This window comes from Mandrillus leucophaeus, unplaced genomic scaffold (assembly GCF_000951045.1).
Source record: "Mandrillus leucophaeus isolate KB7577 unplaced genomic scaffold, Mleu.le_1.0 Scaffold145, whole genome shotgun sequence".
Lineage (NCBI taxonomy): Eukaryota > Metazoa > Chordata > Mammalia > Primates > Cercopithecidae > Mandrillus > Mandrillus leucophaeus.
Genome location: NW_012101421.1, coordinates 3,323,951 through 3,350,037, shown reverse-complemented (window position 1 = coordinate 3,350,037; position 26,087 = coordinate 3,323,951). Strand labels below are relative to the sequence as shown.

Sequence of the window (26,087 nt, the reverse complement as noted above, 5' to 3'; positions counted from 1 at the left end):
CTGTTGAATTTTGTCAAAGGCCTTTTCTGCATCTATTGAGATAATCATGTGGTTTTTGTCTTCGGTTCTGTTTATATGCTGGATTATATTTATTGATTTGCGTATGTTGAACCAGCCTTGCATCCCAGGGATGAAGCTCACTTGATCATGGTGGATACGCTTTTTGATGTGCTGTTGGATTTGGTTTGCCAGTGTTTTATTGAGGATTTTTGCATCAATGTTCATCAGGGATATTGGTCTAAAATTCTCTTTTTTTTGTTGCATCTCTATCACGCTTTGGTATGAGGATGATGTTGGCCTCATAAAATGAGTTAGGGAGGATTCCCTCTTATTACTTGGCTGTTGAGTTGTATTACCAACTTGAGTCTAAAGATGAAGAGGCTTCTTTGTTTTATAGTAACCCGTGACTGCTTTTTGATTATTCTTTTTCATTAATTATGTAGAGGGTTTTAGCATTATTGTTACAGATAGAATAGAAAAAGCAAACACAATTTTCTTTAACAAAGGTTAAGTGTTAAGAAAGGAACATACACTTATACTTCAGTTTTTTTTGGTTTTTTTGGGTTTTTTTTAGGAAAAAAAGCTTTGTAAATAAGAAACTTTTCAAATATAATAAATTAAAATATTTTGTTTCATAGAGAATTTTAGAATACTTTAGTACTGATTTGACATGCAAGCTTTCTACTAGCCACTGCATGCTCCTTTGAAAGGTTGGGGTGTATAGTGTAAATAAAGTTTAAACATTCAATTATACGTAAATAGTTCAATATTGTTTGTAACAGAGCTCCAAAAATATTTTCTCTTTATAGCAAATTTAAGGGTATATTACAGTAATATTTTAAGCAGTTGTGAAGACTCTTAAATAATTGGACACACAGATAAATTAAGAGTAGCTGCTCACAATTTAAGAATGGAAATAAGAAACTTTCTATTTTAATGTAATAGAATGATAACATCTCTTGAGAGTTGTTTGATAATTCTCAAGTGAATGAATCATATGTAATAAAGAATGACTGTTTTACAATATAACTTTGCAGAAAAGAAAATGATACTTCAAGTTTGCCTTCTAAATTATTTATACATATTATTTTTTAAAATTTACACAGAAATTACTTTGAATCACTGCATATAAATTCCCAAAGCAAATTTAAACTATTATTTTTGTTGTTAGAATATATACCTGAAATCGATCCTGTGAACATGCTTATATTTTTTGAGATTAGCAATTCCCAAGTCAAACTCGTAAGGGTTATGTTTTGAAAAGCTGTATAGAGATTTAAAACCTCTTAAAGTGTAATAACTATATGCTATTTAATGGCAAAGATTTGAAATTTCAACTTCCTTTTTATTATAGGTAAAAATCTCCTCTAATATTCAGCTGAAGTCCTCAGCTGAACCAAAGAAACAAGTGTTCTGAAAATTGTTAGAAATCAATTACTTAGCACTTAATCTCTTATCAAAAGTTGTTATGTGCCTGTAATGAGACTATGTAGTTAATAGATTATTCAAAGTTTTAAAAGTTATTGTACTATGTACTAGTGAGTAGACATAGATTTGCATGAGGTTTATAATAATAAAATGAAGCTTCACTACAATTTCTGTGCATTTTGTAATATAATGGCAGAGAAATCCATTAAAAAATGTTTTGTGTGGGGTGGGACTCATTTGCATGCCAGAGTCCTTACTAGTAGCATAGTTGATTTAAAAAATTCTGCATTTTAGCCTCAAAAAACGAAACATTGCTTTACATGAAATTATTGGGTAGTTACTTTTACAATACTTAATATTTCTCTCTTTTGGTCTGTAAATTTTAGAATGCACTGTGACATCATTTTAACTTCAATAGGCATGTAGGGAGGATGCATTTAACCGAAAGGGTAATGGAAATCAGTTTATGTGAGGATTAATAAGCTCTTCTTGGTTCTTAGTTACTTTAACATTTTAACCTCCAGAGAAAATTAATAAATTTTAATTGTCAAAGTTACATAATCAAATGGGTTTATGAGATGACTGGGGATACTTGAGAGAATAAACTAAATTATATGTGTGTGTTCTCTTTCAAGCATTTGCTATCATTTCTGGGCTAGATTTCTATGCTAGTTTCTAAATAAGACTAAGCTCCTTTCTCTGCTAAAGGATGTAGTGATATCATTATCTAAATAACCCTTTTTATTCAAGTTGACTGCCTGTTTTTATTGAATTGGTTTAATAAAACCACAAAACTTTCTATAGATTTTTTCTATAGATTATACAAGTAAGTATTGTATATTTTTCTCTTTTGGCATAAAATCAAGATACATATGAGGTAGGGGGGTGGGTGTGTGTGTGTGTGTGTGTGTTTGTGTGTGTGAGAAAAAATACCACAGGGAATAAAACTCATGGTTTTTGAAATTTTTATGCATTACAGTAATCACAGTAAGCCCCTTTGGATAGAAAATATAGAACATACTTGTAAAATTTGGAAGACTTAAGTCAACTTCATCAATTTTGGGGATATTAATGATACATAAAGACAAACCACAGAACTTTGGGTAATGATTGACTTATATTGCTGTAACAGTACAACTGAATTATGTGTCACAGAGGTACCACTATTAACTACTACATATTTGTTTATCATTTTAGAATTTCAAAGGTAGTTTTCATAACAATAGTAGTCTACAAGCATAAATTGACATTTCATAACTTGGAGTGCATGGTCATCTATCGGGATAAACTACTGTAGTATGTGATCCTTAAAGAACCGTTCCCCTTTTTAATGATTAGAATTAGATTCTGCAATTTATCTGATACTCTTTCAGACGAACTTCTGAATGGCGGGTACGGGGCCCAGGGTTTTTATAATGTTGTAGTAAATGTGGAGGAGGAAAAGGACATGTGCTCTGAGGCTATATACAATCTCAGACAATACAACAAGTGCAACTGTAGTATTATTTGCGTAGGGTAATTGATGACAATCCTTTGTTGTAGCTTTCATTTTTCTTTGTTCCTTGACCTGCTTCATTAAATTTCAGCAAATAAGAAAACTTAGCTAAGGATAGATTGTTTAGTCCTGTGGTCCCTGCTTCACTTTCCTTGGACTCATTCTATCTTTCAGTAATGCTCACCTTGCACCGATAAACGAGTCAAAATGCTTAGTGTTTCATAAGCGACAATGTGCCGATTGTATTCTGTAGGTGATATTTGATTTCATACGATGGTCTTTGTGTCTCATAATTGTTAATTATTTCTAAACACAAGAACCACTCAATTATACCAGTCAGTGTGTGGCAAGGAAAAATAAATGTCAGCTTCCAATGGCATAAATAGAATTAATTGTTTTCTCTGGAGTAGTGTAATCATAATAAAAGCACTTTTGTAGAACTCCTAGGATGTGTTCCTTTTCAGCAATATAATATCACCTTGAGAGAAAATAATCTATCTTTAATGTAATATTCAGTGATATACTACTGATATAGTTTATATATTTATTATTATCATGTAACAATAAAGCAGCACATAATATCTGGAAGCAATAATGTTTGTTTATATTTTTGTTTCACAAAATGATTTATAAAGAGAATGTACCAACATTATTTTATTTGGTCCTAACAAAAATTCTTTAAGATCAACAGAGGGTTGGTTATGTTCATTTAACAGATAGGAAAGCTCAGATTTGAAGTGCGAACTTGTGTCCAATAACATATTTTAAGTACAAAAGTGAAAGCCTCATGTACTTCATTTTAATACTGAATATTTATTCTTCTACATTGCAATTTCTATTGTCAGAGATTTCAAAATTTTTATTAAATAATTTTGATTAATTATAGTCCCTTAAACATGTATTTTAGGGGTAAGGTGGAGCGCAAATGGAAGGGGAAAATAAGATAATTAGTGGGTATTAAGTAATGGGATGATAAAGACTTAATTCCACCTAATTTATTTTGGAAAAGCAAGATATTTGCCCAACACATATTCCTATAAGGGAGTACTTGTATTGAGGCCTTTGGCTCAGTGCTTCTACATTGCTGCTGCTGCTTTCAGGGCTGCTGTCCATTCAGCTTTATTTCCCATAGTCTGATCACTCATGTTGGATCAAGTCAAGAGAGAGCTATGGTTTCTCTTCTCCATTTACTTCATTTGAGTTCAGTTTTTCTTCTTTCATCTGTACCTCACCCAACAATGAATGATTGAGGAATGAGAGAGATGTAAAAAATATCAAAGGTAAATCACTCTACCTATTCAGAAGCAAGCGTTCAATGCTAATAGAAAAGACAATATAGCGTTCATAGGTAAATTCTCCTGTAATTCTGTGATGTAAAGTTGATTGAATGATTAATGCCATTATATATGACAAATTTGAAAATGTCTAATCAGTTCTGTGTATTTGCAATCTTTTTGGTTTGGGATTTGCATTGACTTCAAATATTCAAAACATTTTATTCTGTATATAGGTTGTTTCTTATATGAATATGCACCATGGCTTTCTATCTGCTAGTATAAAAGTCCAAGTGGCTTTCTTCTGTGACGATAGCTATAGACTTATTTTCCATATACTTGCCTATTTTTATTTTGATATACAAAAAAGTTGGACATTTGCGTAAAATTGAATATATTATTCTATTTCTAAAAGTCATATAACCTCTTCTTCAACACATTCTGCATACAAACCAGATTAGATTTGTTTCTTAGAAATTTTGAAAATTCAAATGGGGAATGGAATGGGAAATGGAAGGCATTATTGCTGCTGCATATTATACGCTTATGAAGAAAGGGTCATGCTATACTTCTTTAGCTAATTTATAAATTTCAGAAGAGGTTCGGAACTTCCCCTCCCTGTCCCTTAGGTGAAGCTCAGATATTTGATATCTAATTATTCAGTGCTAAATGAGATCCAGCACTGTTCAGTACTAAATTTCTGGTTATCTGAAGTATAAAACTAGTATCTCTTATTATCTCTCTTTTACCAAATTTCTACAGCCCCTTTTCTTCTTTTGTTCCTTTGAGTATTTCTGTTAATTATTAACAGCACAAACTTTGATATTTGGCATCTTTCTTAAAAACATTTTTTAAAGTTCAGTGGTACATATGCAGAATGTGCAGATTTGTTACGTAGGTGAACAGAATACCAAATACGGTGTGTTCTCATTGGGCATTTCTTAGTTTGAGTCTTCATGTTCTTCCTTTGACCATTTCCCTTAGCTTGCCAAGTCTTATCGCTATCTCACTTTTATCTGTGCTCCTGCTATATAGTTTTTCCTATCTTGGTAGGCTTAACATCTCTCTTGGTATATATCATTCTGAATAATATACAGTTATTTCCTTTGGTAATTGAAGAAAGAGGTAGTTCCTGGTAATATGACTAGAGGAGTGTAGTAACTGTGATAAATAGTGTTAACTGCCTACTGACTGTTCAATCATTCTAAATATTAAAAGAAATACAATAGGTATTTAAGACATGATCCCTTTATCTCAATTAATTTATAATATTGTGAATAAAAATGTTAATATAAAGATAAATAGTATATATTATAATAAACTGATTATATTTTATTGTCTTCCATTTGTTCGTGGTTCTCAGGAGTTTCTACTCCACCATATAGGAGTTATTACTGTACCAGTGTGGAATTAATGAAAACAACAAGATCGTCCTTCCTGAGCCAACTTTATAATAACACAGTAATGTCATTCAAGCTATGTTGTATATGTGCCTTGAAAGAAGGTGTTTAGCCTGACTACTGGTTGACCTTTTAGGTAATATTTGAAAAGCCCTGGCCACCATCCCATAAGGTCATTTTGTGTACATAATATTTTTCCGAAGGGCTCTGAAACTGTCTCCACTTATAATCAGAGTAATGAGCATTATAATAGATTAATAGATTAACAGTGATCTTCTTTCCCCCATGTAATTAAGTCTACAGGATTTGAATATTGTCAATAACACCTCATTGTATTATTCTTATGTGGAAGAGTGTCATTAAGAAGAATTTATTCATTCAACACGAATTCAGCAAATATCTGTCAAGTATCTATTATGAGCTGATAAGTAAGCCAAATACATGTATATAAACCTAGATTTTAACTATGTTCTCTCTTATACTTTTATATCTTATAACATTTAAGTCAGTGCTACATGATAACATAAGGCTGTTTTGTTTTATATAAACCTTAGGGTTTCTTTTTCTATAAAACTCACACTCTTAGGGCATGTCAGCCTCAGACATTTCTCTAAGTAATTTTGAAGTTCTGTTTTCTGAAGAAAAAATACTGAATGTCTCAGAAATACCTTTGTGACTTGCACTACATCAAGCAGCAAGGCAGGAATGATGTCTTTGTGCATTTACATAGCACTTTTATTTTAAGAGGTCAGGGAATTTCATATGGATTATCTTTTTCACCCAGATTTTCCTTCTGCAGTAGTTGCCAAAACATAGAGGAATGAAATTTCTTGCCTCAGGTTATGTAGTCCTTCTTAGGCACCACACGTGAACTTTCTCTAAGTCCTGGTTTTCTTCACAGTGTTGTCTCACAGATTTGTCCATTTCCTCCTAAAATGAATTAATTAATTCAAAGAACAAGTATTGAGCATCCACTGTTACTAGACGCTGTTCTAGGTAGTTGGGAGAAATCAATGAACCAAACAGGATAAAAAACAAAACAAGATCAAGCAAAGCAACCCTTTATTTGTCCTCCTGAAGTTTATATTTTAATAATGGGAATATTTAATAATGGGTGTGGGGAAGACAGAAAATAAACACCATCCATTAGTAACATATAGGATTTTAATAAGAAATAAATGCAATGGAAAAATAAAGTAATTATGGGGAAGTTAGGCCATGTGGTTGGGACATGTAAGTAAGTTAAGCTGTTGATTCAGAAATGATTGAAGTTCCCAACTATGTAAAGCAATATAATTAAAAACTAGTTCAAAATTGAAAGCGTAAATACAATCCTGTGTTTACATATTCAAATGGAGAATAATTAAATTTATTAATTCAATCAGTAGATATTCACTGATGACCAGTTGGTAGAAAAGTGCTGTTCCAGGGGTTGTGAGTATAGGGGTGGATATAGTGCAGATTCACTCTCAAGCTGTTCAGAGACTGGGGGACAGGATATTATAATCACTTATTGCTACTTAGAAATAACCATCCAAAAGCATAGCCCTTTAAAGCAGTAACCACTTTATTATCTCTTGTGATTCTGTGAGTTGACACAGCTTAGCTGGTGATGCTTCTGCTTCTCCCAGTGTTGGCAGGAGCTGCAGTCCCCCGAGGACTTGACTTGCCTGGACTGTCAGAAATGGCTCATTCAATGACCAAAGCTTTGGTGGGAGAAGGCTGGAAGACTCATCTCAGCAATGAATTTGGGATACTAGACCATTTGGGTCTGTTTCTGTCCAGGTGTCAGAGCCTCTTCCTCTCCATGTGACCTCTCCCTACATGGTCTCTGCGTATGATTTCTCCAGCAGGTAGTGAGACATTTATTTGGTGGCTCAGTGGTACACAGAGTGCTAAAGAACTTGACAGACCTTCCCAAGAGTTAGTTCCAGAACTTACACAGGGTCATTCCCTCTATATTCTACTGGTTAAAGGGAGTCCCAGACCAGACCACTCCAGATTCAGGGAGGTTATTTCATAAGGAGAAAGTTACGGGTTGCGCAGATTATTTGAAGCTATTTTTGGAAGCTAGTGATCCCAAGCGACAGTGTTTACAATATACACAAAGTACTGTGGAAACCCTGAAGAAGATAATCTATCAGTCTGGGTGCACTCAGGTGAGGCTTCCAAGAACAAAAGGATGCTGAGCTAAACTTTAAGAAAAAAAATCAGAATTAACTAGTCAGTGAGGAACAGGATATGCCAGGAAGAGAGACGGCATGAGACATACACAGGACATGGTATCAGAGGAGAGTGTGGTGTGTCCAGAGAACTTCCAGTTATTTAATATGAGAGTGAGGTATAAATCCTTTCAGTAAATTCTAAGAAGGCTACATAGGACAAAGCTTTGAATCGGAGGTATTTTATAAAATGAAGACAATACTGTCACAGAGAGTTGATCTGAGGACTAAATTATTTCAAGTATCTGGCACATATAAACTAAGCATGTGTGTGTGTATATATATATATATGTCTGTCTGTCTTTCTCTCTCTCTCTCTCTATATATATATGTATATATATACACATGTGATTTTAAACATTTTTTTGTCATGATAAAGGTTTGAATTTCAACCAGAAGTGGATAGGAAGCCAATAAAGAATAAGATTTGCATTTTACAATGACCCTGTTCTGCGGAGTCCAGAGAATTTATGAGAAAGATAGATGCTGAAGAAAGAATAATCAATTTGATGGCTTTCTAGGTCAAAAGAAAATACATACAGAAGGCAGAGACTGTGGAAAAGGATTTGAAAAAAAAACTAGAAATTGTAAGTTAAACACACAATTTGTTTTAGTTTCCTTTTTTCCTAATGTAGTAGATCCATTTAATAATTCATTTATTATTGCAATATTTATATTTATATTTTTTAGGGTCTCTCACAGGGCAGGCACTGGGTTAGAAACTGTGGATACAATTTCTATTTGTGAGATACAATTTTACATTCATGAAGTTCACAGTTTTGCTATGAAGATTGCAAAATTAATGATAATTACAATGGAATATGACAAGTGCTTGCTAGATGTAGGCACATAGGAGTCTCATTACACCCAGATGGTAAATGTCTGTGAGGGTTTTACCAGTAAAGTTTTCTCAAGACATGAAAGCCAGCAGGAGAAAATTTTAGAAAGATAAAGGCCTCACCTAGCAGGACAAAGCAGAGGCAAAAACAAAGAGTTAGAAATAAGGAACAATAGGCCAGTGGAGGAAGAGCACAGTATAGACCTGGATATGTGAGCAGGCCTGTTAAAGTGAGAAGCTGGATATAGCATAGCATCATTATGGCCAGAGTGTAGTATACAATGAAGAGAATGGGAGGAATGACATTTATGAGAAAAAAATAACTGGCAAATTATCAACAGCTGAAATCAATAAGCAAAAAAGTCATTTACAATTCCTGAAATCATGCTCTGCATTTTTAAAATCCATGAAGTGCAGAATAATCACAGAAGCTTAAAGTAGGCAAAGCTATTAGTAACTTAGACTGCGTAATAATTAATATTAATTTTATGAGCAGTATTTTATATTCACTTGCTATTTTCATAGCAATGTGCAACTAGAGCTGAGATGTATAAGATGTATCTTACCCTCAAAAAACTTTCAAGTGCAACTTCCTTCAGGAAGTGTTCCTTGACCGTCCAGTGCATGTAATCATATTCTAATTTGTATTTAACAAATTGCCTAGCAAATAATATTGTCAATAGATACTGTTACATATTACTATTATTATTAATGAAGATAGATCACAGATCTTTCAGGGCAAGAGCAGATGCCACTGATAGGCCATTTACCCACACTCCTGAAATTCAGTTCTACTCTCATTCTAGAACACAGATTTGATTGAGACCTTGACTAGGTCAGGACAGCGGCATGTATACAAGACAAAGGACAGTTTAGTTTTATCTAGGCTTAACCTTAGAAGCCCAATATAAACAGAAATCACATAGTTTTTTCAATATAGCAGTATTCTTTATCTGAGCACCAGGTGAATAAATCATGTGCCAAATTATGTGTGCTCGTGAGTGTACATGTGCACACATGTGAATTTTGGAGGAAGAGAGGATATATGTAAATATAAGTACATGGTGGGGGGAGGGGTAGATTTCGTTAGATTCTCAGGAACTCCAAACAGTGTAAAACCCCTGCCTTAAGGTGATGCTTAACTGAAGTCCCTGCTTTAAGGTGATGATTAGTATTAGAATTGCCCTGTTTCTAAACCTTTAAGAGGGACATGTTAGGGTTCATTAAGTACTCCAGGACTTACCCCTATGCCTGAAGCTAGAGAAGAAACAAATTTTCCTAAGTCAAGGGTTGTATTGCATTCCACTAAAGCCTTGTTCAATGTTACTTTTCAGTAACCAACTATCAACTTTAAGTATTTCTCAGCATTTTGGTTAAAATTAAACTAACAGAAAGTGATGTTGGCAAGATGGCAAACCAAGAGGCCCCAGGCCCTAATTCCCCCCTTGAAGACAGTGAGTTAACAATATACGGACCAGAATCCCTTTTTAAGAACTGTATTGTCCAGTTAAGAAGTAGCAGCACCCAGACCAATGCAAAACCAAAAAAAGATCCTAGTAAAGTTCAGAGAATTTTGCATGCCCATGTCCTTTTCTTGAGTCAGAGTAGCATAGTGCACACTGGAGGAAACATTCCATACAAGGGCTCCTCTTTTACAATAGCAACAAGAGAGTGTATTGTGAGTCAGATATTCTGGTTTGTCTAGGGGCTTCCCAAAGTATTGGTTTCTGTCTCATAGCACTGATGGGAACAGTAGCAAAGTTTGGAAACCACTGAAAAAAGAGGCAAGAGGTTTGGCATGTTGGAGCCTCAGAGCTGCAGAGATTCTGTAGTTCTACAGGCAGATGCTAGAAGAAGCAGGAGATTATGAGCTCCTGAGAAAAAAAGGGCAAGCTGCTTAGGGAATTTGAGAGAAGTAAAGACACATACACAAGCCCAGAGGAGAAACATCCTCAGAAACGTTTTGAGAGTCTCCCAAACATATAGCTAGGCTCACTGATGAAGGCCATTCTCTGCACACATCCAGTACATAATGGCTTGGGTAGGTGAATGTCTTCACAAATGCCCAAATCTCAAATATCAAGAAATATCACAAGATATGCAAAGAAACAAAGAAATGTGGCTTGATGAATATACAAAACAAAACCTTGGATATAGACCCTAAAGAAAGACAGATCACTGAACTTTCTGACAAATAATTAAAAACAACTATTTTAAATATGGTCAGTGAGCTCAAAAAAGAACATAGAAAGATGACTAAAGAAAATCCTGAAAATAATGTATGAACAAATTGAGAGTATCAGTGAAAACTATAGGAAAGAATCATATAGAAATTCAGGAGCTGAAAAATATAACTGAATTGCTGACTTGAAAAATTATATTTAGAGAGACTTAATAGCAAACTTGATCAGGCAGATGAAAAAAAATCAGTGAACTTAAAGATGGGACATTTGAAATGGTTGGGACAGCAGAGAAAAAAAAAGAAGGAATGAAGAAAAGTGAACAATACTTAAGGGACTTACGGGGCAACATCAATCAGACCAATATACAAATTATGGGAATTCAAGAAGGAGTAAAGAGATAGAGAGAAAAAGGGGCAGAGAGTTTATTTGAAGAAATAATGACAAAAAAACTTCCCAAATCTGAGGAAAGAAATGGATATACATGTTCAAGAAACTCAACCAACTACCATCAGGATGAATCCATAGAGACTCCACCAACACCCATTACAATCAAACTGTTGAAAGTCAAAGAGAGTTATGAAAGCAGCAAGAGAAAAGAGACTCATCATGTACATTGTAGCCTTTATAAGATTATCAGAGAATTTATCAGCAGAAACCTTATAGGCCAAAGGAAGTGTGATAATATTATTCAAAGTGTTGAGAGCAAAAAAATGCTATCAACCAAGAATACTACAGCCAACAAAATAATTCAAAAATGGACAGGAATTTAAGATTTTATCAGACAAATCTGAGGAAGTTCATTCTACTAGATCTACTTGACAAGAAATGCTAAAGTGAGTCCTTCAAAGAATGCTAGGTGAAAATACAGACTTCAGTAAAGAAAAATACATGACCAAATATAGTAACCTGTATTATTATAATTTTGGTGCACAAATTTACTTTTAATTCTTATATAAAATTTAAATGACAAAAACATAAAAACAAATATAAATATATGTTAATGGATATAAAACACATAATGATGTACTTTGCGACATCAATAACATAAAAGTGGGGACAATAAGGAGTAGAGTAAGTTGTTAGTAGTTTAAAATAAAATGTTATAATTTGTTTAATATGTTATATATAAAATATATATAATATGGAAATATGCAATATAGAATATATTAATATAATATATAACATATATTATATAGAATGTTTTGTTATAACTGTAATGTTTTATCTAATTGCAACAGTAACAATGTACACAAAAGGAAATGAAAAGAAAATCAAAGCATGCCATTACAAAAAGTCAACAAAAGACAAAAGTAAAGCAATAAGAGAGGAAAGGAGAAGTAATAGAGTTATAAGACATACAGAAACAATTAACAAAATGGCAATGGTATCTCCTTGCCTAAATCAATAATTACTTTAAATATAAATGGATTAAACTCCCTAATCAAAAGATATAATTTGCTGAATGGATTTAAAAAATTAGGATCAAACTAAATGCTGTCTATAGGAGACTAACATATTAGATGTTAAGGACACACATAGGCTGAGAGTCACAAAGATTAAAAACATATTCTATGCAAGTGATAACTAAAAAAGAGCAGAGGTGCTATACTAACATCAAAAAAGGAGACTTTAAAATAAAAATTGTTAGAAGAGACAGAGAATAAAATATCACATAATTATAAAAGGGCCAATTCGCCAAGAAAATATATAATATTTTATAAATATTCATGCACCTAATATCAGAGTTCCCAATAGATGAAGCAAACATTGGCAGAATTGAAGGAAGGAACATACAGCAGCACAATAATAGTAGGAGACTTCAATACCCCACTTTTAATAATGGGTAGAACAACCACCAAACAAAAAATGAATAAGGAAATAGAGGACTTGAGCAATTCTGTAAACTAATTGGACCTAACATACATATAAAGAACACTGCAGTCATTCTTCTCAAGTGCACATGGAACATTCTTCAGAATAGACCTCATGTTAGGCTACAAAGCAAGTCTTAACATATTTAAAATGATTGAAATTATACCAACTATCTAGCATTTACAAATAAATAAAATTACAAATATTTTGTAATTACAAATAATTACAAAAGAATTTGCTTGCATGACTGACAAGTACTTGAATTTCCAGTATTCACCTTTAACATTCACTTTCATCTTACTCATAAACGTGAGTAAATAAAAAAATGAACCCACATCCATGTTGAAGCATGCTTGATCATCAATTGCAGTTATCTTGATTGTCATTGCCTACAAATATAATAGTTTGGTAAAAATCAATGAGAGTATTCTGAGAGAATCAATTGGATATATGAAATTTATAATAGAGTATTGAATATTTTATAATTCATAAACCATGTTAAAAATCTTTTATATCAGTTAAATTATAATATTGTATCCTTTTTTTGGAAACTGGTTATTAAACATTTATCAGCATAGAACTGATATTACCATTTATCTGTTTCCTGTGTATTCCTAGCATTATTTTCTTAAATATGTTTCTTAAGTTGGGACATTTGTACAAAAAATAGTAGAGTGATAATAGAGAGGGTCTTAGGAATGTTATCTGGAGTTTCCCATCTTCCAGCAGATAAGGGGGCACAGATCATTTGAATTAAATTAAGTATTGAACTGACTTGATGCCGGGTTTTAGTTCTTATCTCCATATATTTCCTTCCACTCATAGGGTCTAACCTACTGGTGGTCCCAACTGAGAGCCAGGATGCCTCATAAAAGCTCTTCCTTCCTAATGGCCTTTGGCTTTTTAGTTTAGAACTGAGAGTACAGCACACACTACTGTATTTTTTTTTTCCAACACTTTTCTGCTTGTCTCATTTGTCTTTTGCTCTTGGCAATTTAAGAATATGCAAAGCCTTAAAGGCAAATCCATAGAATGGTGGTCTCACTTCTCTGCTACTACCTTCTCTCTGCAATCTTGACTATTTACATCATTGCTACCATCTTCAATCTGAAATCCATTTTTTCTTCAGTATTTTAAGAGTGCCAAAAGTTATCTACCTATTAGCAATGTATGTTCATATTCTTCGTCTCTCTTTTCACACCAAAACTGGTGTTTTCCCTGAGGGAAAAAGCTGCTTACAGAATGTTGGTTCACATTTTCTGATGTCCTTCCCTCAGGGATCTTGGGCTCTCAAGTCCTAGTTACCTCTTAGCTGTCTGATGCCTTTAAATAGATTTTAATCATCTATATTTCAAAATTAGCTATTCTGGTTATTCTCAGTGGGAACATTGGACTGCTCCAGTCTATTCCATTATGATTGTATCTACATGCTTGTTAGATTCATACGCCTACCTCCCTATACCAGGAAAAAGTTCTCTCCTAGATTCTGTCATAGCATTCTGTGTATAATTTTATAAAAATAATTAGCACTTTGAATGGTAAAATCTTATGTTTTTGTCCATCTGTACTATAATACTAGACCATAAGCTTCCAGAAATTAAATACTATCTTATTTTTCTTTCTATTCCTAATACTTTGCACATGACTGCTGCTGAATAAATGATTGTTTAACAAATAATTTAAAAGTGTGGAAATAGATTTGTAGATTTCTGGACCAAACAGCCAATTATTTATCTGACAGATACTCCAAAGTTTGTTTTCCTCTATGTTTGTGTTTAAAACATTTTCCTTAACTTCTTTCAGTACTTGTACAGCTTTTAAAAAAAGATTTAAATGTTTAAGCCAGCTGGAATTTATTTTGCTGTACAAATAAAGTGAGTTATAATTATGCTTCTTTAGTTGTTTTTTATCTTAGGAAAAAAAAAGACAATGGTGTCAAAAGTAAGAGCAATTTACTTTTACTTTTATAGATCAGCCATGTATTACTCCATTTGCTGGAATAACATGTTTTTTAACTAAAGGAATATTTTTGAACATTGTAAACCTGTAATGGATTGGTTATTAGACTAATTTCTATTTCTCTCCTGATACTTCAGTATCCTTAGATATTATGTATTGACTTTGTTTTATTAGATATTAAATTATATAGATGGTGTGAGTAAATACTGGTTAATATATAGGTAAGAACCTTTTTACATATTTAATCCTCATTAGATTTTGACTACTCCCTCTATGAAACCTTCCCATATTCCTTAGGAGAGTGTTAGCCACTCTTTTTCCTAGTTGCATGGTGCTTTCTTTGTGGCTCTTTTATGGCCCTTATCAATTTGCATTAAATGTATCTGTTTAAAATAAAATTTTATACCTATTTCTACTGCCTTTCTTTTTTCAAAATTTGAATTTATTTTCCTCTGAAGCACTTATACTTAAAATATATTCATTTCCCCTGCCTGAAAACACACACACACACACACACACACACACACACACACACTAGCAGGGAGAAACTTCCTTATAGTAGACATTTCTCTCTGTTTGGTTCACTGTCATATCTCCAGCACCCAGAGCAGTGCCTGGCACACAGACTATGCTGAGTGAGTGTACGCTTCCCGCATTAAACTGTGCACTCGGTGAAGACAGGCATAGTGGTCTAAGTCTTTGTATCCCAGCACCTACTACAATATCTACTAAAGCAGATGCTAAATCAATTTTCTAGTAAGTGATCACTCATTCTGTTATAAAACTAAAGGATATGTTATTGTTATTCCCAGTCAAAGATAATCCTACTTATGTTGTTTACTTATCGTTTAGCAAATAATTTTTAAAATATAATGAGCATAAAAGAACATGATATATTTAAAATGTACTTCATTGATTACTTGAATACATATTCATTTATTGAATTTTATATACCAATAATAATTATGTAGAAAGATTTATATTTTTCTTCTGATACATTTAGAATTCTAAAGTATTGTCTATTCACTTTGCTTTCTTAAATATTACAATCATATAGATTTATGAAAAATACCTTTCATTTATTAAGTATATACCTGATAGCAGTCTTTGTATTAAGAACAGGGGAGACAAAGCTGAATAATATTTAATCCCTGTCTTCAAGGTCCTAAATGACACCTAACATTTACATAGTATTTTCAATATGTCAGGCATTATTATGAGAAATTTATACATATTTACTCCTTGAATTCTCATAGAGGTGCTATTATTATGTCCATTCTGATGGTGAGAAAACTGAAACAGAGAGAGATTAGTAATGCAGTTTGTCATTAGAGTTTGTGTTCAGTGTCTAGACAAAGTCTAGAGGCCATATTCAAGCCTTTCCATGAAAGGCGGCGTTTTAGAAAAAAATTGTTCTCAACCTCTCATTTGCTCCGCTTACTATAGGCTCCAATATTTCAGTCTTTTTACTGAGAACTGTCCTGGGGTTTATATTTAAAACTTGTTTTGTGAAAAGAGCTGTTTTTCCTATTCTCACTTTTCCTATTTCCCCTAAGACAAACATATTATTGCAATTTACCAGATCTACTGAATATTATGTTGAAAAATTAGGACTCATAAAAATAATACATGAGAAAAAATTTTTAAAACTATTAAATTTCTTGCAGTAGTGATTTCTGGAATTCATATAACCTTAGTTGTTTATAACTCACTTTTAACATCCAAATCTAAGTTGTGGCACACTCACCATAACTACTTAAATAATTTTTTCTACAAACAATATTGTCTTCTTGTAGACAATATATAATATGATTGATGTCCAGGTAGTCAGTCCTAAAGGAATAGCAGATAGTAAACATTATCTATTATAGCAGTAAATTATTTAAACACATTTTTAACTAAGAAATTATTTAGAAATAAATAATGCTGGTTGATTGATTTTGAAAGTAAACCATGTGTTGTTTACATGTGTTGGCATTTATCCAGTTTCCCTGAATAGAAGAGTGAATTTTTTTTCCAAAAAAAAACACCCTTTACTAATTAGATAATAATGAACATAATGAAAACAGGTGCTATAACTTTTTGAATTATGAGAATGCATCTTCAGGGCAAGCTCTGAAAAGAGGATCATAAGGGGAAAAATTATCTGCATATATTGTGAAATGGGTACATATGTATCCTGGAGATATATTCCAAGGCACACATTAGCAAAAATTTAACTGCATTTTTTACTATGATGGAAATAAAAAATACAAATCAAAATAAGTTTTAAAATGCCCCGTCTCTTTTAAATGAACTACTAAATGTAAATACATGCATTATGTGCAATAATGAGATTCTAGTTAATATCGTAAAGCTTTTCAAACTCATTAGGGTGACAAGCAAGAAGTAACTAAAGATAGCCCTATGATTTGTAGAAGGCCAATGTGGCATTGAATCTAACTATCATATAGATCCTCACACCTCTGAGTGACAGCGACATCCATAAAGTCCTGTTCGCTCTCAGCACTTGAAAGCATAGATGTAGATGATATAGATTCTATTGCTTCAGCCACAAAGGAGAATAATTGCAGTCCGTGGGGGAAGGGTGGTATGCATGCTCCTCACATGAAAGGTTGAGAAATAGAAAAGATTACAGGGAAATTAAGGAGTAAAGAGGACAGGTCAGATGACTCCCTGGGTGAGCACCTGACTCAGGGTGATTGAGTAAACGGAACCTCTGCTGCGGGGGAAAACTTTTCCTGCCCTGTATCTTTCCTTCCAATGAAAAGGATGTAGTCGTTTGAATCGCGGCAATGTTTCTGAAGAAAAATGAATGTTCAATGTTCAAAACAGTCAGAACGATTACAGTGTGCTATCAACTGTTTCATATGTATATATTAATGTATGTGTTCATTATTTTCCAAAAAATTTAACTGTCATGTTTGAAAATAACATATGAAATCTGCCCTCCTACGTTATGGCTTGATACTAGATCGCTTCTGCTGTGGCACAGGCACTTAAATTCCACTTGTAATTATTTTTCTTAATGATTAGCACTTATTGTGGTTATTCTGTGGCTAAGATATGTATGCAAAATGTGGCTGCAGGATTTGCTTTTGTTAGCATACCCCTCCCCCACCCTGAAACCTCAAGGCTCCAGACGTTGACGCTGGAGAGAGAAAATGGATGTGTGTGTGTGTGTGTGTGTGTGTGTGTGTGTGTGTGTGTGTGTGTCTGTATGTAACCTTCAAGTTGATACAATGGTGATGATATACAAACAAAAAAAAAGGTAAAGCTTCTCCTCGACAGTGCCATTCTCAACTCATTATAATCATTTTTAAAAATCTAAAAGTAAGCAAAATGCTTTTAATTTAAATGGGGGTAGTGTTTTAACAAAGACTGAGTATTCAAACTGAAAAATTATTAAAACTGAAAATGGCACTTTTATTAAATAACTGTAATCTTCCAGCCATGTTCTTTAACCAGTGATCTCCCTGTAGCAAAATGCACAGATAATCAACAACCCAGTCTGACAGAAAACTTGTTGGGAGATTAAATCCTCAAGGAAGGAGCCCATAGCCCCGGAGGAAGACTGAGTGCATGTTTCCCTGAGTCTTTGAAGGCTCATCTCAGTAGTCCCACTGCTAGAATGTGCTCCGTTGTCATAGCAACACCATCTCCTGCTTCATACAGGAAAGATTAGCTCTTACTGTGCAGAGGAGAGAATTTAGGGGAAGTCAGACTAATCCCTGGGTGCACTTCGAGAGAAAGGTTGGACCTCGCCTGAGGGATGCTGGATCTGCAATGATAGAATTGGCCTGCCACAGACATTGGTATTTAAGTTGAAGAGCAGAATTCACAGTAAGTGTCAGCTCCTCCAGAGTAGAATATTGATGAATGAGGTTTGTCTAAGTCTTGTTAAAGACTGTCCCATGAAGCAGTAGAATGACAGGAGGAGACTGATAAATGCCAATGTTTTCCTAGTTCAGTTGTTATAAGGTTTGACCAGATCAGAAACTTGAGGAAAAATTTTAGGTACTTTTGAAATATCCATCTAAAATCTCAGGAGCATGGTAAAATCAGATAAGCAAAAAGAATGTATTATATGCTTTTGGCATTTAATGTATTTACCCTAGATTGTTGTGCATTTAAACCTAAAATTCCATAAAGAGAGAGAAAAAATATTCACAGAAAAATCTGTATGTGTAAGCAAGTTGTATTTCTTCAACACCAAAAGTGATGAAATTTCATTTTAGGTTTGTAAATGTCCTTTTTCAATTATGCATACATATTTTAAAAATCCATTTAGAAGTATGCAAGTGGTGTGGTTTTTTAGTTCATTATAATATGATGAAAAGGCATTTTTGAGGAAAGAGCAATTAATGTAGCTATTCTGTCTGGTGCTGGTACTTCAACTTTTCAGCATAAGGCATGTGCAATGTGTATACCTTTCAGGATTTTTGGTTGATTGCCTCAAATGGATTTTGTTCTGGGGGAATGTCTATGTCTATATGGGTTTGTTTATTTTCTTTTCGCCTTTGGTTTGTACTTACACAATTCCTTCCACAATTTTTATGAGGCATATGATTTTTAGCTTAGAAGCTAGGAACCTTGTTATGGATTTTAAAAATTTGATATTAGTATCTATTGTGGAGATATGTAGTCTTTCAAAAACTTAATTACCTCAAAAGACACTTTAATCCACATACAAAATTGAAAAGAATTTTTCCAAACTATGTAGATTTTACATATTATATTAATATATAACCCTTGTGTTTATGACTATCAGTGTGTATTCCCCTGAATGTATTTATTTTGTATTTAAAATAATTCATGATGAAAATTGTATCAGGCTACATCCATGATACATGATGTTTTTAAATTGTTTCCATCATGTCTACATGTTGGTAACATATATTTAGAAACTGGGATTTTTTCCCCTGTGTAAAATCCTGCTAGTAATGTACTACACACTACAAATAACATTATAATCTATGCTTAATATAGCTATTATCATAAAAATATTTAATTGCCAATTGAAGTGTACTGTTTTAATTTCTCAGAATAGAGAGACTTGGGTGTTGCTGCAAAAACAGAGCACAGATAACACATGCACTTCTTTTCCCTGAAACTTAATGCTAGAAGAGACCATAGGTCCTAGAGTTGAACAGGTATATTAAAATGTTAGATGAAATTATTATCTTCATATGTTAGGAAGTACACACAAAACCGGAAGGGTCATACTTTGCTTAATAGCATTTAGGTTGTAACTATGCAGAACCTGGTACTCTTAAGAAAATGGAGACAAAGCAGGAAGTCAGGGAGTCCCTCTCAATGAATGATCATAAATTATTCCAACAACCTCTTTTTGGTGATTTCTGTTAGTAGTTCAGGACAGGACCCTTAAAAATTACAAAAGGAAAGAGGTAATTGTGTTCCTTTTGTCCTCCCCAGAGAACAAACAAAAGTAGTGTATCTCCCTTCATAGACTTTAGGTAGAAAGGAGAGAAACCAATGACTTTATTTCAGGAAGAGTGAAACTTAGAGGGTCGCTGCATGATGCAGGGAGCAGAATTAACAAAATAGGACTAGTAAAGAAAAAGAATAACTAAGAAAAAAATGGGCACCATTTATTGAGATAACAGAGTAAAGTGTGTGTGTGTATATGTGTATATATATATATATATATGATAATAATAAATTTTAAAAACGGTCAGGGACTTAGCCAATTTATTACCTTAACCAAAGATTTTCAATAAGTATTGCTAACCAGTTAAAATAAAATTTTATGTTTCTTAGAATTCTCCATTCCCTGTCATCTGTGCTTATGTCTTTTGAAAATACAGTGGTGGCTGACCTAGACACAAATGGCTAGTCAACTGAAGACTGGCAGGGACTTGTAATCTCTCTTAGGCAAATTTTGGTTTGGCCCTTCCTGCTCTCCTAAGGTATTGCTTGGGAGGACCAGGTCATCCTCCATAGTCAGATTCTCTCTTGAAAGGCAATGCTTCAGGAATCTGGGAAAGAAGTTAATCTATTCCGAACTGGTCTCAGAGTTTGGAATCGCATTTGGAAAGTCCAGGAGTCATTTTAAGAGTAAAAATCTTCAGGTCACCAAGGTCTTCTGAAAGCTCTGGGATTGGTAGGTGATATGGAAATGGTCTGAATTTTTGCATGGGAAACCAGAGTACAGAAAAGGGCAAGAGGAAGGAATGGGCAGGAAATTTACAACAGAAACCTCTGCTGGGGAACACTCAACAAGCCAACACATAAAGCATTGATATATATTTTCATAATGGTATAATGGTCTGTTAAATAAACTAAGGATAGTTTCTAAAACTGCCCATTGTGATTGATGGTTGATGTGTGTATTTTAAAATGTATTGAAAAAAATATTATTCAGCACAAGAGGTAATACTGTAATATGAACACGTTTTGTATTAGCTTTTAAAAATCAAATTAATGTTTGATTTGACCATATTTGATTCAATACTGTGATACATTGTTAAGCTAGAAGGGCCACTTTAGAGAACGGTTAAATAGCAACAGTTTCTCCTTTCTTTCTTAAATTTTGGGATTTATGCTGCCATGAAAATTTTTTCTCCATATGCTTTAAGTTTGACTTCATATGTCTCAGGAAAATTATGTAAGATGCTAAATTTATTTGTTTTCTTAAAGTTGCATGTAAGCGAATTGATAACGTGGTGTGTGGGGAAGGTAGCCAGAGCAATTGTTGAAATTAGGTTGTAGAAAGAAAAGAATGTCAGACTGGGATATGTTCTTTTGATGATAGATACTTTTGAGGGCAGATGGGGGTCAGTGGGCATTTGTGAACCAGGAATGAAAAGTAGAAGCAGTGCTCTGTTATAAGATGTATTTATTCTTTAAATGTTGAGTAAGAATAATAGTTGGGGAAGGCGGTTAGGACTAAGAACCTAAACTAACATAGAAATACTGGAAATTAAAAGTAGAAAATAAATGGAAAAGAAATCATAGGCATATAATCTATGGAATTGCATTTATTAATTTATTCAACCAAGATTTATTTGGCAGGCTAGGCTCATGGCAAGCAGTGACTCATGCCTGTTAGCCCAGCACTTTGGGAGTCTGTTGCAGAAGGATCACTTGAGGCCAGGAGTTCAAGATCAGCCTGGTCAACAGAGTGAGACTGTCTCAAAAAAAATTTAATACAAAATAAAAGGTGATTCATTTGGTTTCATCCAAATAACAGATGAAAGGATAGATGATAAGAAGGACAGAGCAAAATGCTGATGTTCAAGATTTCATAAAAACAGTCTGGTGAGCATGACCAATAGAGAATTGTATTATTTTGTAGTGGGCAGTGTGGTAAAGTAAGCACAGAAGATAGACTTGACCCACGACTGGGTAGCATTAAAGAAAGAACCTTCAAGACTGAAAATGCATGGGTGCCATTATAGACATAGGAAAGTCAATAGAAAGAGGGAGTTTTTGAAGAGGGTAGTGGTGGTAATGGGAGGCAGGAACGAATTTGATTTTAGACATCTTAAGTTTGATCTTTAAGTCTTTAAAAGCATATATTGCATTTAATTATAATAGCTAACTTACGCATAATGTAGATCATTTACAAATGTCTGTTTTAGATTACATTATTGCATAAAATTTCAAAGCATCTTTAGCATTCGTTGGACTACTCTACATGTTGTTTCCTCTTTAATGCTGGTATATATATATGTTGTTTCCTCTTTAATGCTGGTATATAGCATTTAGAGTATTTAAAAACTTGTCATGTATTTTTCATTTAAAGTATACAAGCTCCTAGTATAACAAAAAAATTGTCTTTTATTACTGGAGTCTGACAGTTCTAAAATTTAATAACTTTTAATTTGGGAACTTTTATACTTTTGCTCTTGGCATTTTTATACAGTAAAAATAAATTTGAGGCAAAGGAAAAATGTATATATCCAGCTGAGTTTTGGGAAAAGCGTTTTGTAGTAATTATCCAATTAGTTAAAGATAAAAGTATTTTATTTTCTTTTCATATAGATAATTGCTATAATTTTATATCATTGTGGTCCTGAAATGATCATAATTATAATAATTACAATAACAACCTCAACAATTAACAGTTGTTTGATACTTTATAATTTTTAATTGATAGAGAAATAAAACAATTCTAACAAAAGATCCCTCTGTACCTATTTAAAAGAAAGAGAGATAACACAATATTTTATGGAGTATATTAAGTGACATAAAAGTGACTATGAAGTCTGAACAGAATTTCATACACATACACAGTAAAGTGAGAAGAATGAGCAGTCACAACTTCTCTATCTTCTTGATAGATATGGATGCAACTCTTTTTATTTATCCCGTGAGAGAGACCCCTAAGCTAATTCTGGAGGTATACATTTATAGTTTTAATGGTCAGAAGTCCCCAGTCTTGAATTGGAAAGTCAAAAGTTTGGGCCTTTTCTTCAGGCCTATATGTTTTTGAGAAGACACACTAAAGAGGAAAACACACTGAAGAGGGTACGATGAAGAGGCAACTGCCTCCCTGCTTCAAAGAAAACTTATCCTTTAACCCTTACACTATGCACCCTTTAATTTACATTATCTCATTGAACTGTCACAACACTGTAAGATACATACAATTACTATTATGTCCCAGATTTATGAGTGAGGAAACTGATACTAAGAAAGATTGAGGAATATTTTAAAAGTTATATAACTAATAAACAGAGGCTGATTCCAGCTCATTCTGCACCTCACATTGTCATTTCTTAAGATGCATTGTAGAGAGTCATTCTTGTATCCTACAAGAAAAGGTAAAGAAAAAATTGTTTTTATTGTTTTTTCTTGGGTACCTATGTATAGCTTTGATCTCTGTAAAAATAAGCAGATTATTGGTCATAGTCTGTTATCTCACAAAAACTCATCCTATTCTAGGAAGAGGAAAATTATAAAGATGATTGGAGCTTTAATAGGGAAACTACTATCATAGGATGCAAAAGATTATCCATTCGTCCATCTATACATGCATACATACATATTTGCATACATACATTAATTCGTTTGTCATTCATTCAATGAGCATTTAATAAACCCCTACTATGGACCTGCTTTTGCCAAAGCACACTGTAAGTACATGAAGAAAATCAGAGGCTTTCTCTCCCTTCAAAGATCATACTACCTTCCTTGATGTGGACGAGGTACTGGGCTAGCTACTCTTTAGACATGAACTCATTTATTTGTAACTCGTGTACTGTAGTGTAAATCCTACAGCTGCCCCTGTTCTCTCTATAAGGAAATTAAGGCTCAGAGAAATTACATGCAAACCACACAGGTTGTGAATGACAGGACTGAGTTCTGATTATATGTTTTTCTGGCTGCAGAGCTCATGGTCTCAACCACAGTGTGATTCGACCTGTTTCCCTAGTGTGAAAAATGTCATGATGAAGATTAGTGCAAGATATAGTGCTGGCAGAAAGGAGAATGTGAGGACAAGTTGACAATGATAGTCTGGGAAGACTTTAGCACATGAGATTTCTCTTATTTGTAATATGGAGATAACTAGTTCATGGAATTGTTTGGGGAATTAAAGGAAATAACTAATATAATGGAACTTGCTGCACTGGATGCTTAATAACTGAAAGCATCCACTCACTATCACTTATCTCCAGTTTCAGTTTCAGTTACTGGTCACATTTCTTTTTCTTGCCTTTCTTCCATCTTTGATTGGTGTTTCAGAAGCATTTAGTCTATGAATATACATTCTACCTCTCCTACCCTTTACTTAAAATTTTGGAATATGATTAAAGATCAACAGACAACTTTTCAACATTTGATCATTCATGTGAATCCACTGGGATTCATAATTGGAATAGGAATCGTGAACATATTCCTCTCAACTTTAGAAAATACCATCATGTTTCCTGGCATAGTTTAATTCTTTACTTGCAGATAGAAAGGGGTTTGGTGGGAGGGATGTCTTCAGAGTTTTTCATCTGGGAGAGTGAGCCATCATTACTGGCTAGGGAACTTGCCTTTTTGTGTATGTAGCCTTATTCAAAGATTTGATGGAATGGGTTGCAGAGAAGTGTATGAAAATTAGAGTAAGGAAAAGGCAAAGTGTATAGTCAGCTCTTAAAAAGAGTCAATGAGATCAATATCTGAGCCCAAACATCAGAATTTACTAAAGTATATTCAAAACTTTGTATTTATAGAAAAAGTCTTCATTTTTGCTCCTGACTTCATGCCTATGTATAATTTTATATTGCTGCCTGAACCTGTATTTTTGTAAATCACATGCATAACTTCATGCAACAGAAAACTGTTTAAGGATTATTATTTTGTGATAGAATAAATTATATCCCATACCTTTAGTAAAATCTATCTATAGCATTATAAACTGTAGCCCTATATAATAAATACTAAGAACAATAATCAACATTACAATATGGCTAAATATGATTTGTAGAACAAACCCAGGGTGTATTTTAAAAGTAGAATAAGAAATTAACTTTGATTGATACTGTCTGTAACTTCCAACTTTGTCTAATATCGGTCACTCCAACTATGAAAAGGTTAAAACTTAAAAAGGAAAAAAAAACCGAAATTCTATAATGCTTTTCTAATGCTTTGAAAGAAGTTTAGAAATTTAGAAAATCCCAGAGGCCACGACTTTATTAAAGAATGCTGCAAATGTGAATCCACTTCTTAGAAATTGCTTTAAGCATGTAAGAAATGTAAGGGTGATAACAAAGTGGTTTTTTTTTTTTTTTTTTTTCTTCACTTTAGCTAATAAGGTCCCCATGGATAACTATTTCCCATATCAGGAAAGAGACATGTGCTTCCTTTAACACCTGCCACATAGAGAATATTAAGGATTTTCTTTGCCTTTAGTTCTTTCCTCTGTCTGCCATTCTTCACAGTAGGGAATGGGGGGAAAGGGCCCAAGAATGTGATTTTTTTCACTTAATTTTTGTTACAACTTCTCACAGCATTGTTCCCAAGTTCTTCTCTTAAGCTGAGAATTTTAACCTTTTACTTTAGCCTTGCTTCTTTTTGACCTCAAGACTTGATTTTCTTAGTGGCTCATCCTATCTTAAAATTTATGTCATAGTTTTTATCATCTCAAGAAAAGTAACAATGCTGGGACTAACATTATTAATAACTCTCTTATTTTAAATATTTGGGTTCAGAGGAAATAGTAATTGAAAGCAAAATATGTGTTATTGGACCTGCAATAGAAAACTCGATTTATAATCTGGCATATTTTTTCATTATGTTTTTTCATCCTAGAATAGTTTTGATTATCAGACAAAATTATCTGGAGTGTTCGTTGCCAACCTAAATGTTCTCTGCACCCATTTCTAATATTTTAGAGAACAAATAGATCTTTTACTAATTTTACAATAAAAGGACACGAATACAAAATATATTTCTGACCAAA

The 26,087-nt window shown here is 33.4% G+C and overlaps 1 protein-coding gene across 7 annotated transcripts in view; it reads left to right on the top strand.

Annotated features, from left to right (window-relative positions):
• The window catches only part of NOL4 (nucleolar protein 4), a 405,759-nt gene that overhangs the window by 161,153 nt on the left and 218,519 nt on the right, over positions 1-26,087 (top strand). The window contains exon 1 of one of the 7 annotated variants that reach the window (XM_011974398.1): positions 18,341-18,514. The exons of the other annotated variants lie outside the window; for them this stretch is intronic. The gene's annotated coding sequence lies outside the window, so the exon portion shown is untranslated. Of the gene's footprint in view, positions 1-18,340; positions 18,515-26,087 lie in introns of those variants that run through there. 7 annotated transcript variants of the gene reach the window in all.